Genomic DNA, 8,964 nt, shown 5'->3' on the forward strand with positions numbered 1-8,964 from the left:
ACACCCACACGCACACCCACACGCACACCCACACCCACACCCACACACACACACACACACACACACACACACTACAACCTTTTAAAATGTCTCTAAGCATGTAGCTTGCAATAGCCACAATCTGGTGTGTACATTAGATCGCGTTGTAGATGATCTCGCAACCAACACACACATACATATGCACACACACACTCACTCACAAAGTGAATGTGTGTGTGTGTGTGCTAATAAAACATTTAAAAAAAAAACTCAACATTTTAAAAATCTCACACTCCCATCCACACACACACACACTCTCTCTCTCTCTCTCTCTCTCTCTCTCTCTCTCTCACACACACACACACACACACACAACCATGAGATCTTCCATTTCTTCATGAGAGTAGAGATAGCCCTATCTCATGGCGGCACTTCAGAGAGCCCTGGACATGGTAGCACACATATGCAGAGGGCCTATACCATGCCCCACAACAGCCACCTATACCTCAGCCCACAGGAGCCTCGACCTACCACAGCTAGCTTCTTTACCCACTCGATGGTAAAGGAAGCTATCCGTCGCCTACAGCATGGACGGGGGCCGCTGACCATATGGGCCTACAGGGTGAGCATCTCATATATGCAATAGATTCTTTGGCTCCTTTTCTTGCACACCTATTTAACAGGGCACTAGCAGAGGGTTTGCCTACGGAGTGGATGATGTACACCATTGTGCCGATCCACAAAAAAACAGGGGATATGCTCGATCCGAGCAACTACAGTATGGTTTGGCCACGTGTTGGCCAAACTCTATGGTGCAGTGTTGGAGCAAGAGCTTAGCTTATATGCTGAGCGAGCAGGTTTACGCTCATCAGGGCAGGCAGGCTTCAAGAGAGTTTTCTCTACCATTGACCATGTATTTACTTTGAGATGTATGATTGATCAGGCCAGAGTGAGGAAGAGAAAGCTCTATTGCTGCTTTGTGGATTTCCGCAAGGCATTTACCACAGTACCACACGAGAGAGGCTCTTTCAGCACGTATAGTCTCTTGGCATACTAGCAGATATGACATGGGGCATCTATGCATTATATGAGAAGGTTTTTGGGTGAGTCAGATGCCCAGGAGGTATGTCCGAGACTATTGCTAGCACCATTGGTGTGAAGCAAGGATGCCCACTTTCCCCCATGCTATTTGGGTTATACATTGATGAGGTGGCTGACTTCATTACAGGGGAGGCAGAGATGGAGTTGATCTAGCTGGTACCTTAGTACATATTATGCTTTATGCTGATGATATTGTATTAGTGTCCGAGTCTCCATGAGGTCTACAGCAGCATCTACATACACTCGATGATTTCTGCACACAGAGGGGTCTTACTGTGTATTAGTGTCCGAGTCTCCATGAGGTCTACAGCAGCATCTACATTCACTCGATGATTTCTGCACACAGAGGGGTCTTACTGCGTATTAGTGTCCGAGTCTCCATGAGGTCTACAGCAGCATCTACATACACTCGATGATTTCTGCACACAGAGGGGTCTTACTGTGAACCTTGGGAAAACCAAGGTTATGGTGTTTCATACATCGAGATAGGGTAGGAGTCAGCTGATCACTCTCGCAGGATGCCAAGTGGAGGTGGTGACATCATACGTGTACCTGGGGGGGTTACCTTCTCTGTAGCAGCCATGCGCTTCACCATGGGTTCAGCCAGAGCTAGGTTGACACGGAGATATGCAGCATTGGCTATGCTAGAGAGACAGTGCCACCATGCGCATTTTTAGGAGCCTCGGACGAATGGGTAGCTACCTATTTGACACATTAGTCACACCGGCACTAATGTATGGAGCAGCGGTATGGGCGCCAGGCCATGCTACCCATTGGTGGATATAGATAGAGAGACCACAGGCCCTCATGATGGCATGCATGATACACAGCAAACCGTCAGTACCTCATGACATTATCCGAGTAGAGTTTGCTGCAACTCCTATGATGGTAGAGGCCATATTCCAGACTATATGCTTGCTAGATAGATTCAGAGAGATGCCACAGGACAGATTGTCATACAGAGCTTTGGAGGCATCCAGACAGCTGGCTAAGGCAGGAGACAGAGGATCATGGTATGCACAGGTCACACATTGGTTCTCACAGCATGGCCTAGACATGGATCATCTACCACCATTCCAGTATGAAAGGGATGCACCACATATCCGTCTCTCTCATAGTGAGAGGGACAAAGTATTGAGAAGGACCTATGGCAGCTCTATACGAGAGAGATGGATATCGCCTACACAGCCTCTTCCACCGAAGATGCTGTACTACAGAGATCACTTCATGAGTATCACTGATGATGGATTTATAGAGAGGCCTAGATACATGGAGGGCTTTTTACCACACGGCTCCCGAGTGGCTATTGGTTAGCTTAGAGTCTCATCACATCGATTGGAGATCGAGACTGGTAGAGCAGCACGGATCCCCCGAGAGGAGAGGGTATGCAGATTATGCAGAGAGGAGGTGGAGAGTGAGGAGCATTATGTATGCAAATGTAGAGCATATACAGCCATCAGAGAGAGATATCCCATTTTATTTAGAGAGTCACATTCCCTACACCAGCTCTTTGAGGTAGCAGACTAGCGTCACCACAAAGAGACATCATTACAGGCTCAGACAGCTCCAGAGGGGGGAGACAAACACAGATTACTACATTTTTTCAGAGATTCACCACCCCACTCCCAGTCCCTACACAGCAGGGAATTACTCTCTAGAGAGCAGAGACACTCAGAGCCCGCAGGAGACAGAGGACACCTGGCTTTCGGACACCACGCCTATACCAGAGAGAGAGATGACAAAGATCAAAGCTGAGTTACACAGAGAGGGTGCGAAGTGACTTGCTCGCTTTAGAGCAGACCCAGGCATGTTCTTCAGGGAGCTGTGGACACCCCCTTCATTGATGTATACCATTTTATACCCCCAGTATGGTACAGGATGGAGCTAGCTAGGTTACATATCATGATTGTATACTCCATGCATATAGCTTTGCATTCTCCTAGTAGTAGAGCTCCATCCCCTCCCCCACTCATTGTACTTATTGCACACCTAGATTCAGCTTTTTAGTTTAGTACTTTTTCATTTTGTTGGGATGACAGAGGATACCCCACACAGGTACACTGATTTGTATTATAGGCCGAGTTCGGTCTTTTGGAAGACGTTAATAATTTCTTCGGTCTTTTGGAAGACGTTAATAATTTCTTTTTTTCTTTCTCTCTGTCTCTCTGTCTCACTCTCTCTCTCTCACACACACACACACACACACACACACACACACACACACGCACGCACGCTATTTCAAAAACTCACCAACACACACACACACACACACACACTAACTATTCACAATTAAAACATTCACAAAACTAAATCATTCACACGCACGTGCTATTTCAAATTAGTAAAACATTATAATAAACTTCTAACATTTAAAAAAAACTCTCAACCAACACACATACACACAAACTATTCACTAACATTTAAAAAAACAATAAAAGGTTGCACTATCTCTCTCTCTCTCTCTCTCTCTCACACACACACACACACACACACACAATCACTATTTCAAATTACCATAACATTTAAAAAAACTCTTAAACAACATTAACTATTGACTAATTGTTCATTAATGAAACTCCCTCTCTCTCTCTCCCCCTCCTTTCCCATGGCGTTTACGTGTGCCAAATGCCCGCTACTACATGCTAACCCCCCTCTCTTTGTGGAACCATGCATGCTACCCCCCCTCTCTCTCTCCCTCTCCTTTCCCATGTCTTTCCCATCGAAAATCTGGTTTCGAGGTGAAGGTGCAGAATGCGATCTGGCGCAAGGGAAATTGGGAGTGATCGGGCAGAGATGCTGTGAGATGGGTTAATTGTGCCCAATGTGCCAAACGCCCGCTGCATGCTACCCCCCTCTCTCTGGAACCATGCATGCTTACCCCCGCTGCATGCTACCCCCCTCTCTCTGGAACCATGCATGCTTACCCCCCTCTCTCTCTCCCCCTCCTTTCCGATGTCTTTCCCATCACCCACTACTGCGATTAACAATGCCAACACCCGCTGCATGCTACCCCCCCTCTCTCTCACTCACACTCTCTCTCTCTCTCTCTCTCTCTCTCTCTCTCTCTCCCTCCCTCCTTTCCCATCCGCTAAGCACGGCTAGAAGGTATGGGGAGGGCCTACAGTAAAAAAGGGCAAGAATAACTACATTGGAACGAATCACCGGACCACGTCGAGCCGGTCGGGAGCGCGAACCAAAATAGGAGGCGACCGCGTTGCCAATAGCCTGCAAAGAACATAGGACACATAGTTAGATTAGAAACACAACGAGAGAGAGAGAGAGAGAGAGGCTCACCACCAAGGAACAGGAAGAGGGGGGATGCGCGTGGATAGGAGGGGAGCTGGCGTGTTTGCCTTCATCAAATTCGAAGGTGGCCACTGCAACCTGTAGCCCTACAACTTGGGACCTGCAAGAAAGGTAGCCCAGAATATTGCTTACGTTAATGAAGGACCCGAGACCTGCAAGAAAGGCGGCCTTGCAAACCGATGAGAGCTATAGCATTGACGTGGCGGGCAGCTCATGCACTGCGCATGCAGAGGTTGGCGTGGAAGGCATAAAAAAAAACTAACACGTGGCATGAGAAGTAAGCCGTGTAAGATATAGATAGAAGCCCAAACAAGAGCTTGTTCACATTGAGGTGAGAAGTTGTATGGGCCTTAAACATGTCATTATCATTGGGCCATGTGTGTATTGATGCTACATGAAGCTATGCAAGATCTTAATAACCTCATGCTATTTTCAGTATGTTGTTATGTTGATGAGATGTCATATGACAATGCTTCCATTATGCTATGCTATGTATGCTACAATGCCATGCATTATCTCATGTATGAGATTCATGAATGCTCATGGGTTAAGATGATAGATGGGCTTACGATGATGAAGCTGCATGAGAAAGATGGGCTTATGATGATGAAGCTGCATGAGAAAGATGAAGACCAAGATGACGATTATGATGTTAAAGCAATCGTGGAGATGGAGCTTAAGATAAAGACAAAGATGGAGAGCTCGACATGAAGATAGAGATGAAGACTATGAAGCCAATGATGGCTATGTTCATCCATGTTATGTGATGACAATTTTTATGTGATGACATGTATGTTTAATGTATGTCATGTTATGTGTATGGCCACCCCATTATGAGGCATAGTGGCTAATGTCCCCATGTATGATGTCTATGTCAACCTTGGGATTAGGCAACCCTTGGTGAAGATGTGCCCATATGTATGTGGATGTGATGATGTCTATGTTTATGTCCATGATGTCATGTCATGTTGTAATCACCTCTAGCCACCACCATTGATGATGTGGGTTAAGTGATGTATGTATGTGTCTCCATTAAGGGGGGGGGGGGGGAAATGGCATGTCTATGTATGTCACATTACCTTCTTGGGATGAGATCCAATTGGTGCCCGTCATGTCATGTATGGGGCACATGTATGTGAGAGAAAGGTACATGAAGCCTCAGGATGTCATGAAATATGAATGGATGAAGGCTTTGGGCATGTGAATGGATGAATGTAAAAGGGAGTCAATTGTCAAAAAGTAGGCACATGGAAAGTGCAAGGGGGCTCAAGGCATGTGGGCATTTATGGACACATGGATGGGTATAAGCATGTACTTGGATCAAACTAATGTAATGAGATTATGTGATTATCTTGAGTTTATTTCCTTGATTAGTAGTGTCCTTAATTAAGTGTTAATTATCACTCTCTTACTAATCACCAACTCACTCTTGTTTGATCCACCTTAAGCTTCACACACACACATGATGCCCTTGTTTATTAACTGCACAGCTTATCCTTCTCCTCTTCGAGTTCAGAGTTCAGGTTCAACTATATGGGCTCTTTGATTCCCGTTCATCCAGTCGGATCTCCAAAGTTGAGAATTTCCTTGTAAAAGAGAACTTATCATCAGGACTTGGACTTCTAACGATAAGAAGATTGTGAGGTCGGCTATGTCCCTCATATGATATTCATGCTCACTTATCTCGTACTCACTTGGAGCTGGTTGGGCTTGGATCTAGTAATTTGTCGGGTATTTTGCATCCTTCCCTAGGAGGCGGTGCCTCCAATGGGTCGAAATGAAGTCATCTATCACATCGGAGAAAATATTGTGAAGACTATGATGACCCTTGGAAGGCCAACTTTCACCTCCCCCACCGAGTCCTCCTTCATTGTATCTAACAATGTAGAATCTAGTCAGATTGATTCTAGAGGCAGAGGCTCTCGAACTCTCTTTTTGTATCCTCTTAAGAATAGTTACTATTTTGGTCAAGGCCTTTGGCAGGCACTGAGGTTTCCTCATTGGTTCAGTGGTGGTTTGTACTCGACCACTTGCTCAAGTACCGGCTCTAGTTCAATCTGCACCTTCCTCATAAGCTCTTGGGCTTTCTTCATCTACTCTTTCTCCAACACAAGGTTGGGGTACTCTTTGAGTTTCTTTGTAAGGTTTGCATAGCCAATGGATTTCTTGTCTTTGGGAAGAGCTGGTTTGAATGGGATATCACTCACTATCTCTACCCACACAAGAGAGCTGTGGGCTCACGTCCCCTACCCAAGAGCTGGTGTGTTTGACTTGGTTTTTGTTATTTTTTGAACTTGATGGGATAAAATCAAAGGTCCTAATTAATGGTTTATTACAACTAATTAAGTGTTTTTTTATTGTTTTTAGATTGTTTTGCATGCTTCTACTCTTTCAATTCAATGCATGAATGGATGGAAACAAGGATCCCGGTGCAACGGCACCAAATATGTTTAAGATCTTATCTTACCCGTGTCGAAGCATGTGTCACTGGGTCTTACCTTTGAGCGGAAAATACTTCTCATTATGGATGCATTAGCTCATCCATCACACCCTCACTCCATTGTCACACTGGAATTGACAAAAGAGTGAAGGGAGAGCCCTCAATGCCTAGATGGAGGCAAGAAGAGCTGGTCCTTTGTGATGGTTCTCTCTCACATAGATGAGAGAAGAAAAAGAAGCTATTGCAAGAAGAAAACCTATAATCAACCCTACCTAACATGCATCCATCAAGCAACCAAGATTCAACCAAGAAGAAGAAAGAGGGAGAGCTCACAAATAAACTATTGCAAGGAAATGATTGTGTATTTCTTATTGTCAAAAATGACATGTACAAATGACTAGTTTTCAAACTATGCCGCTCAAACTTAAAAATAGTATGGCCTCTATTACTAGTCTTAAGCAACTATGTATACTAGGTTCGTAAACTTTACCTATTTGATGTTAAGCGCATGGTAAGGTTGCTTTACATATTCCAATGCCATCTTACAATAGATAAGTACCCGTTTGCATAAATAAGACGACAAAGCACCTTATGGTAGGCAGGGCAACCAAGGAAGTGGTTAACACACAAATTCTCCAAATTTGTGTGTCTCAACGTATGAAAGATATAGCCTCGTAGTAGTCAACCAACCAATCAAGATGATACTATGATTGCTTTGATCCTTAGGCATGCAATGGCAAAGCAATCCCAATTAGTTGATAAAATTGTACCATTCATTTGGAACATCAATCTTAGGAGTGCCCAAGGGAAAACACCTCTTAAAAGGTGGTTTTGTCTCAACAGACCCATGCATTGTAATTTTGATGAGCTTTAAATAACCAAAGTCAAGAACAAATCAACTTGATGCCATGATGAATCGAGCCACTAATACCAAAAGACATTACTTCTTTCCATAGGCTCATTTACAAATCTAGGGAGCCAATGCTTTCCATCATAACTAGTGATCTTTCCACAATAACTCATAGAGTAGCCTATTTTTATGTAATCGAAAGTAAGTATATAGGCAATAAAGGTATTTTATTGTCTTTAGTATTCAAACATACCTCCAAGGACATGCTCTTCAATGAATCATTTCTCTAGAGGTGTTGATTCACTTTACAAGGTAGGCAGAATTGGTTATTCAAGTATCACGGCTACATTTTATCCCACAAGATTGTTCAACTATATGAAAAAAGGTAAAATGCTACCACATGTCCATACTTATGACAAGTGTGCAACCCTTATGAGGGCTCTGAGATTTTCAGCTTTCATTAACAAAATTGAATATGGCACCATAAAGTTTTCTGCATTTCCATTAAATGTATTTCACGAGATTTTCAAGAATAAGAGCGTTTTGCTAAAGTTTCATTTTAGAATGTAATGATTAATGCTTGAAAAAGTCGATGAATCCTTTCTATTTTGACTTTTTGTAGTGTATATTGAATATTTTTTAAATAGTGTATCTCCTCTTGGTTAGTCAAAATTTATGATACTAAAAGGCACAATCACATCCTATTTTAATGGCCTTTAAATGTATGTATACATTCCCTTCCCATCACATCACCAACTATCCTTTCAAACATGTTAAGATGTAGAGGAATGCATTGACAAGTAATGCCACTATTAATCTTTAAGATCATTTAGTGGCCTCAATTAAGTAATGCTTGCAGCTAGACAAGAAATAAACAAGCAGCATATATAATATATATGACAGCACCACCCTCAAGGCAAAGCACTTAATTAAAAAGACCACCAGACATAGCTGCCATCATCGAGGGCATTGTTTTACCTGCTGTTCAATGTTGCTTATTCACACGCGCGAGAGGCATTCCTCCTCCATGATGAATACACCATTGCATGCCACCTTCAAAGTTACGTGCTTGCTAGTTAAGGTTTAGGCATATGTCAGTCCATGAGTAGCAAAAGAACACAATGGAAGCTAACAAAAGGCAAGCCAACTATGGACAAATCCAATTTCAGAGCTTTGATGCTACTATGAAGAAGATCGCTGCATCGCATGCTCCTTGTGGGCACAGAGCATTAAACAATACTTTAGCGAGGTGCACAAGTTGAGAATACACACATAAATTTCTCTTGCA

This window comes from Cibotium barometz, chromosome 33 (assembly GCF_041138505.1).
Source record: "Cibotium barometz isolate CiBa-2024 chromosome 33, ASM4113850v1, whole genome shotgun sequence".
Classification (NCBI taxonomy): domain Eukaryota; kingdom Viridiplantae; phylum Streptophyta; class Polypodiopsida; order Cyatheales; family Cibotiaceae; genus Cibotium; species Cibotium barometz.